The sequence below is a fragment of the Leucopleurus acutus genome (genome assembly GCF_964270905.1).
Source record: "Leucopleurus acutus genome assembly, chromosome: 4".
NCBI lineage: Eukaryota > Metazoa > Chordata > Mammalia > Artiodactyla > Delphinidae > Leucopleurus > Leucopleurus acutus.
In genome coordinates, this window is record NC_139146.1 from 121,886,084 (window position 1) to 121,892,447 (window position 6,364).

A 6,364-nucleotide genomic window follows, 5' to 3' on the forward strand; every position below is an offset into this window, starting at 1 on the left:
TCTGGAGAACCCTGACTAATAAGGTAGTAAAGTAGCAGGTAAGAAGACTGGACAACATATGGCCTTGTAGGTCATGGTAAGGACTTTAGCTTTTAGATAAGAAGTTAATGAAGGATTTTGAGTTGAAGCATGACATGATCTCATATTTCAAAGAGTCAATCTGGCTGCTGTGTTTGGAGTAGCAGAAAGGGGAACAAGAGGTGAGGGAGATGGATTGGGGGTAGCAGTGAAGATGAAAAGAGGTGACAGAATTCTGGATATATTTTCAAAGTGGAGCAAACAGAATTGTTTTCATGATGGATATGGGAGTGAGAGAGAGGAATTGAGGATGACACGAATCTTTTTGGCCTGAGGAACTAATTAATGGGGTTTGGAACAGGTTTGGGAGAACACTAAAAGCTCACTTTCGGCAATGCTACCTTGAAATGCCTATTGGCCATATGGGCAGAGATATCAAGAGGGCACTGGATATCTGTCTGGTGTTCAGAGGGAAGATTTGGGCTGGAAGTATAAATGTGGGAATGATGATTGATATTGAATGTGCGTGCTGGGGATTAGGATGTTGGTGAGGTGAGAGATGAAGGTGAGGGAAGAGGAGGCAGGTATACCTCCAGGATTCTGGCTTAGACACTTGTTAAAAGTGTCATTCTGTTAGGGAACACAGATGGGGTAGAGAAGATGCTAGGTTTTCCATGTGTTGATTTAAAAACATCTATTTAACTGGAACTGGAGATAATCTAGGAGCCTATGTAATCTAATTTGATCCTTTTATAGATGAAAAAACTGAGATTTCAGAAGAGCTAATTTGAATTACATTGACCAGTGCTCTTTTTGCAGTTCTAGGGTGCCTGTAATTATAGGGATGACTATAAAAGTAAAAGGCACATCTTCCCAATTCTGAGGTTGACCTAGTCATCCCTAGACCAAAAAACCCCCCAAAACCAAAGAACTCAAGTGGTCAGATTGGCTCTCAGGTCAAGTGGAAACTCCTATCTATTTGGGGGAAGGATTTGATGTCCAGTGTAGATTACGACTATTCCAATATTTTCAGGCTCAGTATTTTAATTTCAAGAAACTTTACCTATCTATTTATCTATCATCTATCTCTCTGTCTATCTATCTAGGTGGCTTGTGGGACCTTAGTTCCCCAACTAGGGATTGAACCTGCACCCTTGGCAGTGAAAGCAAAGAGTTGTAAACACTGGACCACCAGGGAATTCCCAATTTCAGGAAACTTTAGACTACGGTGATTTGGGGCCAGGCCTGGTTGGATTGTTTTAGGTGGAATAATTGGGCATCCGCATTGTAGCATTTTATTCTACTTTAAAATAATCCCAGATTGAATAGCTTCAATTGCCATCAGAGATTTTCATTGGCTGATTTTGGAATATTGTTTAAACATAAAGGAAAGCTTGGGTAAAAGTAGAGCTTGTATAGGGTGATGGTTCAACTCTCCAAGAATTCCACTGAGGCTGTATGATAGTGAGGTCAGCAAACATGGGTTCAAATCCTGAGCTTGACTTCTAAGTAGCCATGTGATTTTACGTGTTTGGTGAACTTCCCTGGTCTATAGTTATCTCATCTTTGAAATGGGGATAATGATGTCACACACATGGAATTGTCCAAGGAGGTAAATCTATCACCCAGCTTGGGAGAGGAGGCTCTTAATTGCTCCCCTTCCCCACCGTAAAATACTTACTGGCCATTTACTCACTAGCCAGGTTGGTGTTGAGAAGGTATTGAGGGTCAGTTTTAACCCTTTTCTTTGGTCTGATTCCCCACTCTTTCTAACCCTCATTTCCATTAAGAAGTGTAGATTTCTGGCAAGTGAGAATGGTGGCATGGGGGCAGGGGTGGGGAAGAGTGTTTCTGAAGCAAGCATGGGAATATTCTCAAAGGGAATAGGAGAGAGGCTGGTGAGCCTCAGCAGTCCCATGGCAGAGCCCCAGCGTGATAGCAAGGGCTCAGAAGAAGGCTTTAGGGTGTGTCCAGGGAGGGTGGCTCACCGCCACAGTCAGGATTTCTGTACCCTGCAAAGGAGAGAGCCATCGGTCTTCAAAGTCCTAGTTTAGGACCACAGGGTACCATGACAGTTGAAAATTGGGAGTCTTTCTGTATTTACCTGAAAACAATGTAAGCCTCTCTGATTCTGGTGTGACCCTTACAAGCAGCATGGTTGATGGCTAAGATGGATTTTCCCATTAAACTATTGAGAAGTGGGTTCAGAGTTAGCATAATATCCAGGAAGTACCTCGCAAAAAAGAGACGTAGTACTTATTTCTCACAATGGTCAATGCCAAAATTCATCCAAGTGCTAATTTTAGACAAGTGTGTTAAGAGCCAAACCAAGTTTATTGTGAAAAGACGAAAGTTGTCAGTACATTTTGGGCCTCAGTTATTTTACTGAAGTTTCACTAAAGGCTTTCTCCTAGCCTGTTGAAATTTGCCACTTGACAAGCTGGAACAGGTATAACTTAATCAAAAGAATAAACAATCTGTTTCAAAATGAGTTAGAAGATGACTATAACGGACTCTCCACCTTCTCGTGTCATTCTCTGCTAACATAATAGGGTCTAGGTATATCCACAAATGCTTGCGATTCACAGATACTCTAGTAGAACTAAAGTATGGAGAGGACTCCAAGTTACAATATTCAATATAATGATGTTTTGGAAAGCAGACTTTTTTTTTTTTTGGCTGCACCATGTGGCATTCCAGATATTAGTCAAACCCGTACCCCCTGCAATGAAAATGCAAGAGTCTTAACCGCTGGGCCACCAGGAAAGTCCCTGGAAAGCAGGCATTTTTGACTCTGATATATACTTACATCAAGTAAATGTAGAATATATATTTTGATGTATATTCTACATTTAATTTTGATTCTCTGTATTAGAAGAAGTTAGTTGATGGGAAAGAGGGAGAAATTTATTGTAGAAATACCTTCAGATGAAATTTACTTATATGTTACAGAATCTATAGTATAACTTTCCTTAAACAGATTTCCAGATACTAAGAGAGAAAAGGAAAAAGACCTTGATCACATAATCCATTTTCCTTTCATTTGAAGGTTAAGCTATGTTCTGTTCAAAATAAAAAGATAGAAACACCAAAAGTTTAAGTTTGGTCCATCTATTATTGTTGCTACTTATGGGTACATTCTCCCAATTCTCTGCCTCAAATCCCAAAGATGCTTTTATCCTTGCAACACGTGTTCATCTCTAATTTCCTTGTGCTGAAATGTTTGGCATTGGAATGTGAGGTATTTCTCAGAAAACAGTAGTAATGTATAGGCTGGAATGTTTGAGCAATGTTTCTTATATTGCATGAGATTCATTATGAAATACCACTAGATATAGTCCTTCATTGTATTTAGTGAGTTTGAAGTTTCCATTTTGATGTAGAATAGAAAAGGAAATGTGAATTATATAAAATTTAAGTGTAATTAAAAATAAAAATACATCTTAAATATTTTTAGTACAAACCTTGCAGAGCCTTCAATGAGCCACAAAATCTTGGGAATTATTGTAAAACTGTTTCTCTTCATTTTTTCACAAAATCAGTTCCTCATATATTTCTGTGTATTATATGAAATTAGGACCTGCCTGAACCTCAAAAGATGGTATTGAAGAAAAAAAGGTAATTAGGAAAAGCAGAAGTCCAAACATTAAAATTCTGATTACTATTAGATGAAATCAACTTAAACTTTGTAAATTAGTTTTCAAAAGACCAAGAACTTATTTTTCTTTCATTTTATATCCAATAACTGCATCAAACCTAACATCAATCTTTCATTTTAAAATTGCCAGGAAACGCTCAGGAAGGATCCTAAAAGAAAGATACATGAAAATCATTAGGAAATTAATATTAAGTACATTTGTAAAATATCTTTAAGAATACTTATATTTATCATATACCTTGTCTATGTTCATCTTAAATAAGGTTAAGAACATTTACTCTGAGTCACTATTATATGTTCTTTCCAATGAAATCCATTTCCTTTTGAAAAGGAAAAGGAAGGAAGTTTAGCCTTCTTTAGGGTAGGAGTGACTTGAAAGATTTAGTCTTCAAAATAAATATACTTGAATATTCTTCAAAAGATCTAAGATACAAGGTGTATAGAACTGAATAATTCAGATGCTAAAGGCTCTTAAAAAAAGAAACATGACATTGGAAAGGAAATAAGAATAGGAAATAATTTTATACTTTATAATCCAGAAACTAATAAAATGTTCCACTAAGAGACTGTGGAAGCAGAATTGCTAAAAGAAAATGCAAACAGTATACTTGGTTTTGAGCATAATGCTGAACAAATTAACAAAAGCGTTTAAATTCCTTACATGTAAACGAAAGAGTTAACACATACCCCAGAGTGTTCTTGTGAAGAATCAATGTGTTAACATAAATGCCTTAAATGGTGATGGACACACAGTAGGCTTAATTTTTTTCTCCCCACCCTATACTTAAGAATTTTGAGGAACTTGTCACATTCCAATGAGTCTGAGAGAAACTAAACAGAATAAGTCAGTGTAACTATATAGAGCACCAAACATTTGTAGTCAGAGGAATATCAGGGCAATATTAATAATAGTGATAATTACAATGATAGTAGTGCATAACATTTATTACTTATAGTATACTATAATATTTTATAGTATATACAACATATATACTATATATAGTATATATTATATTACTTATATAATATAGTATACTGAATATTTTGAATGTATTATTTTGTTTATTCCTCACAGCCCTATGATATGTTGTCTCCATGAAGAAACTGAGCTTCAAAGAAGTTAGATAACTCATCCATGTTCATGTAGCGAGCAAGTCAGAAAAACACAACTTTACCTAACTCCAGAACACAAACTGTGAGTCTCTATGTTAAAGGTCTAGGTAATCTTTGTTTAATTAACAAACATTTTGGTGCCTCCTATGTGTCCATCAACTCTTCGAAGTGCGAGGATATAGGGCTTCCCTGGTGGCGCAGTGGTTGAGAGTCCGCCTGCCGATGCAGGGGACACGGGTTCGTGCCCCGGTCCGGGAAGATCTCACATGCCGCGGAGCGGCTATGCCCGTGAGCCATGGCTGCTGAGCCTGCACGTCCGGAGCCTGTGCTTCTCAATGGGAGAGACCACAACAGTGAGAGGCCCGCGTACCGCAAAAAACAAAACAAAACAAAAAAAACAAACAAAGTGCGAGGATATAGTGATGAAAACCAGGCAAAATTACTTCCCTCAGAGAGTTACCTTCTAAAGGACTGTGATCACTGAGGGCTTACATAATGTGATAAGTCAAATGTGAAACCCTTCACAGGTTTTAATTCATTTATTCACCAAGAAGATCCTTGAGCTTTACTACCTAAACCTTTAAGGTAGTTTCAACCATAGTTCCTAGAAGAAGGGGCTAAAAAGCCTGACACAAGCCACTTAATGCTTTTGATCTCCTGAATTTTTTTTTAAGGCTCTAGGTCAGTAGTTCTCAAAGTATGATCTTTGAAACAAATGCCTGTGACAGTTGCTTGTTAAAATAGAGATTCCTGGATCCCAATTCAAACATCCTATATTAAAATCTCTAGAAGTGAGATTTTTCTATTTTTAATTTTTTAATTTTTTTTTTTTTTTTGGCAGTACGTGGGCCTCTCACTGCTGTGGCCTCTCCCGTTGCGGAGCACAGGCTCCGGATGCGCAGGTTCAACGACCATGGCTCATGGGCCCAGCCGCTCCGCGGCATGTGGGATCCTGCCCGACCGGGGCACTAACCCATGTCCCCTGCATCTGCAGGCGGACTCTCAACCACTGCGCCACCAGGGAAGCCCTATTTTTTAAATTGACTTCCCAAGTGATCCATGTCGGGGAAGCCTGACTTTAGGGACAGGCAGGAGGAGGCTGTTTTTCTTTTCCTGACCAAAGGCACCTCTTCACTTTCCCCTGACCAGACTCACTGCCACACAGCCTTCCTCCCAGAAGAGTAATGGGGTAATGTGCTATGATGAGACAGTCTTTAAACCCGCAGTTTCCAATCTTGGCTGTACATTAGAATCACCTAGAAGGATGTATCCCTCAGAGACCAGGCCACAGACCATTTAGATCAGACCATTTAGATCAGAATCTTGGGAGCAGGTATCAGGCGTTAGCATTTTTTAAAATCCCAGGTGAATTCTAATGGGCACCAAAGTTGAGAGCTCCTGCTCCCAAGAAATGTTTCTCAAATTTGAATATGCATACAATCACCTGTGGGTCATATTAAAATACAAATTCTGATTCAGGAGATCAGGAGACTCTGCATTTCCAATAAACTCCCAGGTGATGCTGATGCTGCTGGTCCATGGACCACATTTGAAGTAGCAAGGCTCAAGGGTCTC